Here is a 14,028-nt window from a genome sequence, read left to right on the forward strand (position 1 = left end):
GTTGCGACTTTGCAAGGACGATTGCTGCTTTTCTCATAATTTTACGCTGTGCTGCGATTTTTTTTCGTGCTCGTTTTTTCACTTACTGCTCGCATTTGATCCGCTCATTGCTTGCATTTTTTCACCTCCACGTCCTGACATCCACAGAGCTTCTAGAGAAATGCCAGTGGAAAATGTGTACAGTCAGCATACAAGGGGTGTCTTTGGATAGGGGTGCTTCACTGCAGCCTTAATACGCCAGTACAGCGGGGCAGCAAGCTATAGTTTCAAGTACAACAGTATACGGCTCATGCGAGTTCCTAATGAATGCAGCCTACTTTCCCTTAAAGTAAGCACTATTATTTCCCTTCGCTTATATTGCCACAAGTGTTAGTTACAGTTGCAGCGCTAAGAGCAAACGTGCAAAAATAACCAGAGTCACAGAAAAGTTTTGTCAGGCCACGGTCGGAAGCCCCGACAAAATACGACGCCGAGACAAAGAGTGCATCCGCAAGGCGACGCCGGGAAGACCCACACCGTCGCACTGCTCAGCGGCTGAAGGAAAGCGATTTGCGCTCTGACCCGTCGCCCTGAGAAGAACCAACCGCGCTCGCTGCATAATGCAAGCGTCCACGTCGGGAGCTGCTAAATAAACGATGCGGCGACGCAGATCGGCTCACGAAGACGGCTGCGCTCGACTGCTGCTGCCGTCGAGCGATTGTGGCCTCCCTCGGTGCAGTGCGCGCCTCCCGTTGCAAACGCGAAGGTTGCGACCTTTGGAACGACAGAGCGGTCACTACGGGCGTCCACATTCACGAAAGGGCAGGCTGCCTGCGATGATAGAATTCTGCAGAAATAAAATAATGAAACGAAAACTTCTCTGTACACAACTTTCCTCAGCCTTTTCGGTTTATTTAAACAAAGCAATGCATTCTGGGCCCTGCGCACCGAATCGAATGCACGTATGCGCCCACACCACAAGCTCACGAGCAATGGGCAGTTCAGGTTCAAGCTTAACCGAATAAGGATTAAGAGCAGCCATGCATTCTACACTTAGGGGATGACAGTGTACGCAGGAGGATGAGTTATCGATCTTCTACAGGTAGGGCTTGGAAAAAAAGGAAGAGTAATCCAAAGAGAAGAAGAGAGCGTCGATATAATGCAGGGGCTTCTACAGGAGATCCCGTGGAAGAATAGCAAAGCAACTGTGCGGTAATACATCATGTCTCCTTTTTACTGTCCACGCACACTGGAAGAAAATGTGGGCGATGAAGAGAGTGAGGAAAAAGAAGATAAAATGGAGTATTACTCAACAACATCAGCCAGGTAACGCCCAGTGCAGGACAAAGGCCTCTCCCATATCTCTCCAATAAGCCCTGTCCGGTGAAAGCTGCAACCAACTTATCCCAGCTAACTTCTTAATTAGTTTCATCCGCCCATCTAACTTTCTGCCGCCCTCTACTACGCTTGCCTCCTCTTGGCATAGAGTCGGTTACCCTGAACAATGGTCACTTATCTTGCCTTCGCATTAGATGCTTTGCACAAACCTATTTGTTCTTCGTGATTTCGACAAGTATTTCATGAACAAGGTGAAGAGAAGGAAGGCATAAAACGCACCCCCCCCCCCCCCCTCTGTGTGGGTATGTGCCATTGTGTGAGGGTAACAACTACAACAACAACAGCAACAACGACAACAACGACAACGACGACAACAACAACAAGGACGACGACGACAATCATCACAGCCGCTGGGTTGGAGGGGCGCGAGTTTTCCCAGCCGTTTCACCCAGCCTATCCTGGGAATGGCTGCAAAAGGTTTCTTGTTGTTCTATTAAGACAAAACAGCGAAGCAGAAACAATCTTCTTGTTCTTTCTCGCAGGTTTCACGGTTAGAGTGGAAGCGTTTATGAAATCATGAGTCAGTGATTGCTACATGCCAGAAAGGTAATGAAATTCATCGAAATAAGAAACATTTTGCGACGTTTATAGGTTTGAAATGAAGTCAATAAACCAGCGAGCACAGCACAACACTATGAACAATGAATACTCAAATGAAATGAGGGCATCGGAGAGTAGTTCGCGATACGACAGCGAAACAACTTGGTAACACAGTTTTGTGGATCTGCATACATTATGTAAAGATGCTACAACGAAAAGGAAGATGTCAATTAGTTTTCAGTATTAATGGACCGCGCTTGTAAAGTGTGCACTTTGAAGTCAGATAATCACAGAAATGCCAATGCGGAAGCAGAAAGGCGCAGCATAAAGCGTGTACTTTGTTCTGCAGCCACATGTGCACGCAAACGCACAAAATGAGGCCCTCTACGAGTGTTCTGTAAAGACAAACCAAAAAATGAATGTCGGAGACTGGCCAACCACGCCCGCCCAAACAAGTTTCGGTAAACATGACATAAACTGCGTCACAGGGTTTTACTTTGGATCTCTAAAGAGAATTCAATACAGTAGACATGCTAGGCTGTGTAGCTGTTCACGAAGCATAAAAAGTACAACTATAGAAGTCTGTCAAAGAATCCAGCTATTGAAAACAACATTTGTCATCAATTTTAATTCGATAATTCAGAGGATTCATACTAGCAAATGAGATACTTTTTTTCAGACGACAGTGAACAAATCAATACAACCGCAGCTAGAACCGTGTGTTTTGTGAAGGTACTTGACAGCTAGTCTCGATATAGTCTAAACTCCCGGGCGCTTCTCAGAGGAACAAAACCAGTTGTTGGGCGAGTTGGTGCTGACGATGATTCATAACAGCGCGACAGACGACAGCGCGACAGCGCTGTGTGTTGTGTCTCCTCTTCTTTGTCCCGTCTGTCGCGCTGTTATGAATCATCTCAGAGGAAAATTTTTAATTTTTAATTAGAGGCTACAATGTGTCTGCGCACGCTTAATAATCTAAATAACTAACGTTTCTAGCTATTTTCTTGTTTTTCGACAGCTAAGCACAACTACACTTTAGAAAAGCAACATGATTTTGTACAAAGAATGAAATCACAAGCGTTTCAAAGCAATCCGTGATCCTTCGTACCAATTTACAGAATAGCCGTTAAATAATAGACGTAATTTAAAACCTCGTGTGGTGATTTTTTTTTGTAGAAAGCGGTCGGAAAAGACACAGTATGCGAGTTACACATTATTTGCTATGTTCTCGATTTTGGCGTGGTAAGCGGCTTTTATAAACAACCACTTCCCGTCGCGCGCGTGCTCTTGTTTCGACGACAAAATCAGAATCGTGTTTTCACTTAAGCCTCGTGTTCATCGCAATGGCTTGTGCAATGAGGTAAACCCGAATTCTGGCCGAGAGCATCGAGAAACTCAGAGGTTCCAGGAAGGAAAAGAAATAAGTGTGGGCGTAATCTCGCGAAAAGAGAGTGGGGGGGGGGGGGGGGGGGCAGCGAATTGAGGAAAGCGATGTGACCGTTGCGTGAAGAGCTAGAAAGAATCAGCAATGTCTGTTTTCGGCGCCTCCAAAAACGTGAACAGCAAGCCAAGATTTCTAGTCCCTGCGCCTTTTGTCGTTTCCTTTCTGGCACCTGTGATACGATGCTGTAAGATAGCGCATTGAAGTTTCCAGCGGGATTTGTATGAACGCGCCAAAAGTCGGCCAGGTTGGTCTTCACAACTGCGATTCGTCGGTCGAGTTCACGTGAACTCATGTAGGTCAGCCGCGTGGATGTGTGGCATGATGATTTCACCGGCCTGAGAAAACGGTTTGACTCATTGTTGCTTCTCAGGCCACACAGATCAACGCCGCAAAAATTCCACAAACTAAAAAAAACTATCAAATTGTATGCGCTGGTTATATACGAGTCCATAACCCGAATGTTCTGCGTTAGCTGGCGCGGGGCATTGTAGGGATTTCAGAAAACGTACTTTCGTTTGTGGGAAGTGGCGGCAATTGGGGGGGGGGAGTTGCCGTTCTCTTATATTCATTCTCTTCTGCATTGCCCAGGCGCGATGACATGACGTCATGCCTGACGTCCCCGCATGCTCACCAATCAACTTTTCGAGTGGTCAGGGCTTGCGGTGCGGACAACAACGACAATGCCGCCGTAAAACCGAGGTTAGGGCGAGTAAGAGCTTGCGCCGTAATAACGAAAGGGGAGAGGGGGCGGGTGGTATGGCAGGTGACACATCACCTGACTTCATAAGATTATAACTTCCTTGACCATTCAGCCAATTTTACAACAGACCACAACGCCTGTTTTTTTTTTTAAGCTGATGAGGCTTCTAATGCTACCGCGATAAAGGGCGTCATGAGCAGCTTGGCTAGGCCGCAGCACCTTTAAACCAAGCAGCGGCGACAGGCAATAAAAGCAAAATTGCAGGCACGCGCCGACTTTCTGTTTTACATGAAGGAATAAAACTGTGAAATTCGTAGCAAAATGAAAGAAATATGTCCAAACAATATTTAATATGCATTTCTTACATGCAAACAAATTTCATGCTCATCTTCGACATATGTTCAAGACGTTTATGTATCAAATAAAGGCACAAATCTCTAGAGCAATGAAAAACAGTGCAAAATAGGGAAAGTAAGACATACCTATTGCAGTTTAAGGATGCTGAATAATTATTTGATAGTACGTTCTATGTATATACAACGCTGCTCTCGATGTGAGCAGGCAAACAAGGATATTATAGGTATAGTAGGCCTATTCCTTTTTTGGGAGAAAAACGTCTTTAGCAGTGAACGACACATGTCTACTATTATGAATCTAGGAGCTATTCTCAGACTATAATTACGTGAGAAAATAAAGTTTCAATAAAAAAAACGTTCAAAATGCCCTTTAGGTATTTCTTTAAGCTGAAGGAAAAGTTATTGAAATGTAAGCTTCATTTTTGTTTAAGTTGTTACTTACACGAACTAAAGGAACTGAAGCTTAAAAACCCAACTGGGTATGCTCGTTATAGCGTTAGTAACGTATTAATACAGCATAATTGTCCACACCATGCATAATGACTATCCTGCACGCGTAAACGACGCAAGAAATACCACGGACAAGACAGGAAGGTCAAAAGTTTCGCTTCTTAATCGCCTCGAGCCTGCAGTGTGGGCTTGAACTTTTTGCACATCCTTTCTGCACAAAAGCGCAGCTTGCATCTCAACGCAAGAGAGCCAGCCGCCATCCAAAGCAGGTTTTCATGCGTTCGCGTTAAATGTTCCAGAAGAAAAGCGCCGAGTTAAGGACACGTCAGCTGGATCAGCATTTGCCGGGCTGTCTGCTGTATATAGTTAGGTGCGCCTTCCTAACGACCTAAAGTGCTCGCCTTGCGAAAACAGACAACTAGAAAGAAAGGACGCTGAACGTCGCGTCGCGTAAAAAAATAAAGAAGTTTCGAATACGCAGTATGCAAAAGAACTGTCCATAAATAGTGATAGGGGTAGAATGCAGTAAAGCTTGGTTAAGTTTATTGCAGTTAGGCGACGGATTTAGTTTTGGTAGGGAATGAGATGAACGGGATGGTTTCTAACGAAAGGAAGCCGTGGCCTGAGGAGGCCGTGAGACAGGTAGTGAGAATGAATTAGTTTGCGAAGGTAAGGCGGCGTTGACTGACGCAGGGTGGGATTGATCGGCTGTTTATACGAGGGGGGGGGTCTTTGGCCTTCAGTGGATATAATAAGACTGAAGATCATCATGGTGTGGTTGACGGCATATTGAGACTCGTCAAGTGATTCCTCCTTCGTGCCTGTACTCATTAACTGTTATTGCATACATGGTCAGACGGCTCAAGACATCTTGTTCTGCCATAGAGATCAGCCTGATACTTAACGTTGCTTTGTACTCTATGTACGCACGCAAACTGACTCGCAGCCAAAGCGCCGCATTGCCTACCGAAATAAAAAAATAGTCAGTTCCATGCTACCTATGTAGGCACATGATTTCAAATCGATATCCAGGACACTTGGATTCATCTGGAGATCACTTGCCCTGTCTCCCCTAGCCATCAAAGAACTAGCATATGTAACATATTTTCGCAGCAAACTAGAATACAGCTCAACAATATGGAACCCTCACCAGGCTTACCTGATTGACTCACTAGAGGCCATCCAAAACCGGACAGCACGTTTCATCACCTTACAGTGCAAACCTCGGCTTAGTGTTACTGTCATGAAATCATCTCTCGGTCTGAAATCATTAGCCCTTCAACGAAAATTTTCAATTCTCTGCCTCTTCCACAAACTGTACTTTAACTTTCCAGCACATCGGGAAAACCTTCTGCGCACTCCGGTACGATCATCTCGCCGCTTATTTAATTCCTCTAGCATACAACGCTTGAACGGTTCCACCAATACATTCAACAAATCGTTTCTTCCTTGTGCGATTTAATTCTGGAATAACCTACCCGAAAACATTGTTGTTGAGACCGATCCTTCTAACTTTAGGCAGTCACTCATCGAACATTTTCAAGAATAATAAAACTTTCCTATACCCGGTGTCAGCTACAATGCACTGTAAAACGACCAAACACTTTGTTGGACACGTTCTATTACTGTAGTGTGTATTTCTGTGTGCTTCTTCTTCACGTTTTCTTTGATTGACTATATTAATTTGTTTCTCTTTTACTTTGCCTAGTTTTCTCAATTTTGTTTGCCTTTTGATATGTATGGCCATCGGACACTATGTATCCTCCCCCCTTATGTAATTTCCCTACGGGACTCTTAAGGGTTAATAAATGATGATGATGATGATTTATATATTCTGCGCTTCATTTAAAGGGGCTCTGAAACACCTTCCGAGGAGAGCACATTAACTCACTTAATCACTGCACTGTGTTGCCATGAAAATCAAAGCCAAATAATGGACTTCTACACGCAGCAGACGACCCGCTATCACACGCAAAAGTTGTCGAGCCATCCCCGCGACTTTTTCATGCTCGCACCCTCCTCCGTTGCTCGCATCTACGTGTACAAGGTGAGAGGTGGCCATTGGTTAGATTCTTTCAGATGTCGGGCAGCTACCGTGGCCCCGGCCAATAAGCAGCTCCGGCGGGTCTGGAAGCTCCGCTCCCAGAGGGGGTGTCGGCGGAAGAGCGCCTACCTTTCAGCGTGCAAAAAGTGACGAGAAGAGAGGGAAAGGCGCGATGTCGCTGAAATTCAAATTTTGACTACATTTAACTCAGCTTCTACAAAGCGCATTTGAAAAATTTTTGAAGGACAGTATTCGTGAAGCGGCGTGCTTTAATATCCCAGCCATGCCGTAAGTTTATTAGAGCCCTTTTCACAGCCCGTTTAATAACTGCATAAGCCCCCTTGCGGCGTGCCTTGCAGATCAAACACATTATTCATAACGCTATTTGCAGAGCTTTCCTTGCGCCAATCAAGTGAAGTCATTATCACATCAAAGGAAAAATACGCCATGTCCGACTTGTAGAGTGAGCACAACTCAAAGTGTGCTTTACAGGCAAACGTTACAATCCCGATGACGGGTAGTGGTCGAGGAAGAAATAAGTATCTTGCGCTGGCACAACGTAATGTACGTGATCACAAGTCAAATAAAAGCCTCCGTGGTGGCTGAGTGGTTACGGTGCTCGGCTGCTGACCCGAAATACGCGGGTTTGGTCCCGGCCGCGGCGGACGAATTTCGGTGGAGGAGAAATTCCAGAGGCCCGTGTACAGTGCGAGTTCAGTGCACGTTAAAGAACCCCAGGTGGTCGAAATTATTCCGGAGCCCTTCACTACGGCGTCCCTCATAGCCTGAGTCGCTTTGGGACGTGAAACCCTCTTAAACTAAACAAAACAAACAAGTCAAGGAACATATCTAGCTTAGAATCCTTCCCCGATTATTTTAGTTCGCGTCTCTTCACCCTTTAGATCGTGTCATTCTTTATTTAACGATGAATACGTGTAATATACAGTTATCTCCGATGTCAAAGTGAACAAGTTGTCAGTAGTGAAGGAGGAATTTTGTTGTTATTTCGTCATTTAAGTTGAAAACAGAGTTTGCACATGATACGTCTAGAGGAAAACTTCTTAGATAACACAAAAAATTCTTACTTGTCACGCATACTTACAGATTAGTTATATGATTGAAAGTCATAATATGTACGGGCATAGGCGCGGACCTTACTAAAGGGAAAGCGCAGTTCAGTTTCAAGTGCAATGATGCCTGCCGCAGCAGAAATTAAGAAACACTGCGTGTCCTCGTGAAGCCCCACCACTGATAGCTCCCAGCCTTAACAAATATATCTGTCCGCGCCTACACTTTTCTATCAATCTTTTCAGACCAGTTCCTTTGCAAACCACTTCCTTCCTTTCCTCCGAGTGTCTTTCGTTTTCTCAAAAGCGCGGTTACGATTCCAAGAGCAGCAGCGATTTTCATGGGCATGCAACGCCAGTTTATGCTGTAACGCAGAGCACGAAGATGGATGTAGCGGTACTCCTCGCTGCATTTACAACGCCCATTGAGGGTGCTAGTGCATGGGCATACTGAGAAGAAAATGTTATAAAATGCGCAGCAGACTGACTTCGGGCTCTGAATGCACATCAGCAGTGATGCTGCGGAAAACTAGGGCAGATGCTCTATACTGAATCCCTTTATGGGGATTTAACATCGCTGTAAATATTTCTTACTATATCATTAAACGCTGATTGTGAAGCGGGACTTCACGCAAGAACGCACCCACACTCATAGCTGTAGGCAGCAAATATCCTATGGCATCCCGATTGCCGGGAAGGGACCAACACAGCAGCCCATTCCGCTCCGCTCAGCTAGAGCACAGAGAGACGCTGGTCCTGGGCGGAACAAGATAAGCTGGCAGCCCAAAATAGCCAGGACGACTTGTGGGCAAAATAAAACGCATCCCAAAAAAAGACAAAACAGTGGACCTTGTCTTTATGGTAACTTTTTCGCGCGTGAAGGAGAATAACAAGCCCTGCAGCGCTTGTTTCTTGGTGGCACCAGAGGATAAGCAGCTTGGTGTGTCGTTCGTTGGACGAGGGCGCCACGTGTGACGCTAACGAGGGCAGTTGGAGAAGCGGGTGAACAGCAAAGGATTCGCAAGGCGCCAGAGTTGGGTCAAGGTCGAAGGAAAACAGTGGGGGGCGCTTGCCTCAGCCCCGCTAATTGGCTGCCGTAGCGTACTAACACGCGAAGGAGAGGCGTCACCGTTGGTCCGGCAAGCATCTTCGTATTGCGTTTGGGTTCATGGAACAGACCTTCCGACTAGCCGTCAATAATTTTTTTCAGAACATTATTTGCCTTTTGCGGCTCTGCTTATAAGCCGCGACATCATGAGCGTTCATATATGTTGAAACTGTTCTGATAGACGGTTGTGGCTGGATTTTACAGCGTACTCGACAAAGTTCCGTCGTTATTAATTATTTAATTTTTAAAATTGATTTCTTGATTAATTTAACATTTATTTTCAGTATACTTCCAATCCAGGCGCCTTATTACAGCAGTGGAATGAGAGGAAATTGTCCCTTATTAACACTTTCATCTCTAGCGTTTAGAGCCACAGTGATACAATAGCCTGGGAAATATACAGAGACGCAGACACCTTCAGCAACGAGTAAAAGAAAACACTGCTTTCTGAGCATGCTCAACAAATCTATCGTACGTTGACTGCCTAGTAATGTATAGGCGCAGTTCATTCCATTCGCGTACAAATTTCGGCCAGTTGCAGAACCAAGTCGAGACGGAAACCCGGCCCGTTGGGGATTGGCGTGAAAATGAAGGCGAGACACTGACCAATGAAGAATTGAGGCTTCGGTCCCCACATGGAAGTTTTAATCCCAATGAAATACTGAAGCAAAAGGTGGTTATTTAGGCTTAAAAATATGCCCTGTGCAGTGGGCGCATGTGTTGGGAAGGACACCGTCGCTATGATTAATTGTGTTCTCGGTTGTTTGAAAGATCAGAGATCCCAGATTCGAAAATTCTTTTCCGTATTTTTTAAGATCTTTGTTATGATTTATATTATGTTATTTCAATCTATGTTATGAGCACTGGCTTCAGAGTGTTCGGGAGCGGGTTAGATGACAGTTTTTGTGACTGATTTCTGTGCTCCCGGAAAATGACCACTGTCAGCTTCACTCTCATCAATACTCTATCTATTAAATATGATCTGCAAGAGAATTCATTTGTCGGACGTTTTTTTTTTTTTCTTTTAGGTCTCTTAGGCCGCCAAGCCGCCGCGGTGGCTCAGTGGTTATGGAGCTCGGCTGCTGACCGAAAGACGCGGGTTCGATCCCGGCCGCGGCGGTCAAATTTCGATGGAGGCGAAATTCTAGAGGACCGTGTACTGTGGGATGTCAGTGCACGTTAAAGAACCCCAGATGGTAGAAATATCCGGAACCCTTCACTACGACGTCCCTCATGGCCTGAGTCACTTCGGGACTTTATGCCCCATTAAAAGAAACCATCTTAGGCCATCAAGTGTGTGTGGCATAAACAAGGATCTGGTTTACTGTAACGGCGGGGAAGAATGAGCTCCTTCAGAACGACATCCATGTTTCATGCTTTAGGTTTTCGGCAATGGCTTTGACGAGACGCCGCATGTCTTCATCCCTAAATCCTACAAGCGCGCGCTCGAGCCCGCTGACAATTCTGAATTCTTCGTCTAAAAGTAAGAACTGTGCTGGTGTTTCTGGCGCGAAAGGCCGGCGTATCAACATTTTTGCTGTAAAGTGTACATTTTTAGACTGTGCATTCAAGCGTCTAAATTACTGTCGATGCACAAACAAGGAAAGTGGCAATGATAACTCCTCTTAAGGCCGACAAAGGTTAGTTGGTCGAGACTTGCAGCAAATGAAGCGTAGTTTCAGCGACACGCTCTAGATCCTACACCCCCTCAAACGACCACGAGGAAAGGAGGTTCTTGCTAACATGGCTTCAGTTTTTTTTTATGCACCTACTTCCTTACTCACTGACATCTTTGTTGAAAAGCATTTCCTAATTCTGGCAACAGCCGCTTGCACGGGCTGTCGCTCCGGCTTTTTATCTGTCCTCGAGAGGGCGACCGTTTGTCGAAGGGATAGGCCTAACGCAGAGAGACCATTCAGCGGCAGCGCCGCTAAGGGTTCTGCTGAGAAGCAACGAGGCTATGGCGGCAGCTCAGCGGGTTCCAAGAGAAAGTTTGGAGCGAGGTGCACAAGGGGCTGCGACAGAGGGAAGCGGCGCAGGCAACGCCTGCAAGCGGTTCCTGTATGGCGAAGAGAACGGAAGCGGCTCCTTTTGTGAAGCAGCTCATCTCTCTTCTGGCCCCGCGACAAAGGCGACGCTTCGGCCAGAGGCGTCACCGCTGGCCGCCGCTGCAGTGGGCGCCATTATCGCGCTGTTTTTTCGGACGGCCAGCTCGGCGACCAACGGGACACCATTTGGACGTCGCGCAGTCGTGGGGTTACCTTTTATACCGCTGCTTTGGGCGGAGTTTAGGTGATGGCCTTTGTTGGCTGCCGAACATTGATGGCCACATTGGCTGATTGCTGCCTTTTCTGCCCGTGAGATGAGACGCCTTTTGTTTCGCTTCATAGGCGACCGGTGAGAGGAGAAAGTTTAGTAGACGGGCACCCGGAAAAAGAAAAAAATAACAACGGAAAGATGAGGAATCAGGCTTGGCGCGCCCAACGAGGCGTCGTTCAGACGCCATCTTTTCAACGGCTCGCTTCACGCAGCTTAGCTCGTAGCGTTAAACTTTGCCGAAATTCAGCATTTTAGCACTCAAAAAAAATTTTGAAAGTGTGTACTTTCTTAACGCATTCACTTTCTTCAGTCACGTTAAAGAATTCGTAGGCGTAATATCATTTCTTATAAAACGCGCTATTTGTGTGTGTGTGTGTGTGTGTGTGTGTGTGTGTGTGTGTGTGTGTGTGTGTGTGTGTGTGTGTGTGTGTGTGTGTGTGTGTGTGTGTGTGTGTGTGTGTGTGTGTGTGTGTGTGTGTGTGTGTGTGTGTGTGTGTGTGTGTGTGTGTGTGCGTGCGTGCGTGCGCGTGTGCGTGCGTGCGTGCGTGCGTGCGTGTGTGCGCGCGCGTGTGTGTGTGTGTGTGTGTGTGTGTGTGTGTGTGTGTGTGTGTGTGTGTGTGTGTGTGTGTGTGTGTGTGTGTGTGTGTGTGTGTGTGTGTGTGTGTGTGTGTGTGTGTGCGTGTGTGCGTGCGTGCGTGCGTGCGCGCGCGCGCGCGCGCTGAACACTACGTGATACGAAGAGTATTCACTCTGTTCGTTTTTGTCGCCCCGCCATCGTTTAGCATGGTCCCAAGCTGTAAGCTTCTACTTTGCGCCCACGATATCACTGTGGCGTCAACATACAGCCGCTGCTGCCTCAAAATCAGTTGTTACTGCGCATGACATTTATTGTGTCATTATCGTAAAACGGAGAAGTGAATAAAAGCTGTTCATACAAAGCCTTTCATTCCCATCTTTCTCGGACGTCAGCAACTGGCGTCATCTGTCGGCTAGCACTACCGAACTCTGTGTAACAACATGGGGACATTTTAAATGTCTACTTTTGTTGAAACCTAAATGTCTCGAGAGATTCGGCGAAACCGTGATATCATGGCCTACTCTCCTTCGTTGCTGCAAAATTAGTTCTATAAAGTGCATCCTACGCGCACACTAACTACTTCCGATGGACAGAGAAAATCAATTGGGTGTACCGAAATTTCGAATTCCATAAGCCATGTTGGGACCCGTGCTAACTAAAACCGTTTGTTCAGATCTCCCGGCCTTGGGCTGACATCGCCCCTTATTAGCGTCTGGGGCTCATATGCCGATTCCACCACTGTATCATTCTTCATTGTCAAGCCGTGATCGAAGAACAGTTCCACAAACTTTCCTGTGATGTAGAGATTTGCAGTCAGTGATGTTATTTCTGGTGATTCAAGTTTCAAGCAATTTCATATACATTTATTGCTGTTTAACTTGGAAATGTTCAAGCTTATACTTGTCTCGACTCACGAGGCAATAATAGGGCAGTATGGGTAGTAACAGGCACGTACACTGTTATACTCTCGAAATCCAAGCGTAAAAAGTTACTTTAAGTCAGCACTCATCCCGTTTTGGAACTTGTGAGCGCTAGACAACATCACACAGACGCATATGCCGGGTGCTTCAGTGCTTGGCAGCCCCTGCTCACAAACGTGGACCACGAAGATAAAAGAGGAACCGTAAACATGTGCTAGCGCGGCTGCACAAAAGTGCACAAGTTTTGATAAAGAAGCACTCCTGTTAAGCGCAGTGCTGGATACACTCAATGCAGATAGTGAGGAGATACAAATATGGAAATTGATTTGTCCTCACCTTCACAAGAAAACAGCTCGGAGACGAACCGAATTGCTGTAAGTCATTTATATTTCAGCAGAATTGCTCTGCGCCAGTGTGAATTTGGAACTCTAAAATAAAAGGCTGTGGCACAACAACCTGCCGGCTGAGAAACGACTATTTTGTGCTTCAAATAATTGCAGCACACCAAAATCACTGCACCTATCTGCTGTAACTGAATACTGCAGCCATTTGTATAGTCAACTGTACCTGAGTAACGTTTGTTGCTGGCCTAGTTGGATATGCATGAACTTCGTTCTCCGAATGAACAGTTCGAACTTGGCACCTGTATCGTCGCCCTGCCTTGTCTCGTGTGGTTTGTTGCGTCTTATTTCTTGAACTGTAACTGTACCTGAGCGTGCGAGTTCATCACCTTGTTTGAGAAGCACGGTGAATCCCCGAAGAATCGCTTAGATTGACAGAGGCATGCCATGCCAGCTGTCGCCATTTTGTAACAATATAAATGCCAAAAATCACGATTTTTATCTCGAAGCCGCGTCTTTTTATCTGAAGTTAATTAGTTAAACCTTAGCTAACAGAACAACAATTTATTAATTATTAAGGTACCACGGTGTCGATATCAAAGTATTTTCTTTCTTTCTTGTTTTCTTGCTGCAACGTGAACGTTTTAGATGACAGCAGGAGTGCGTTTGAACGGAGCACGTTGTGTCATATAGCTGGTAACACTCATCTGCATATAGTGCAGCCGCTCATCAAGCTGTCAGCTGCCTTAATACACAACGCCCTTTACGAACTCTCTGGCACCATT

This window comes from Amblyomma americanum, chromosome 3, assembly GCF_052857255.1.
Source record: "Amblyomma americanum isolate KBUSLIRL-KWMA chromosome 3, ASM5285725v1, whole genome shotgun sequence".
In the NCBI taxonomy this organism is placed as follows: domain Eukaryota; kingdom Metazoa; phylum Arthropoda; class Arachnida; order Ixodida; family Ixodidae; genus Amblyomma; species Amblyomma americanum.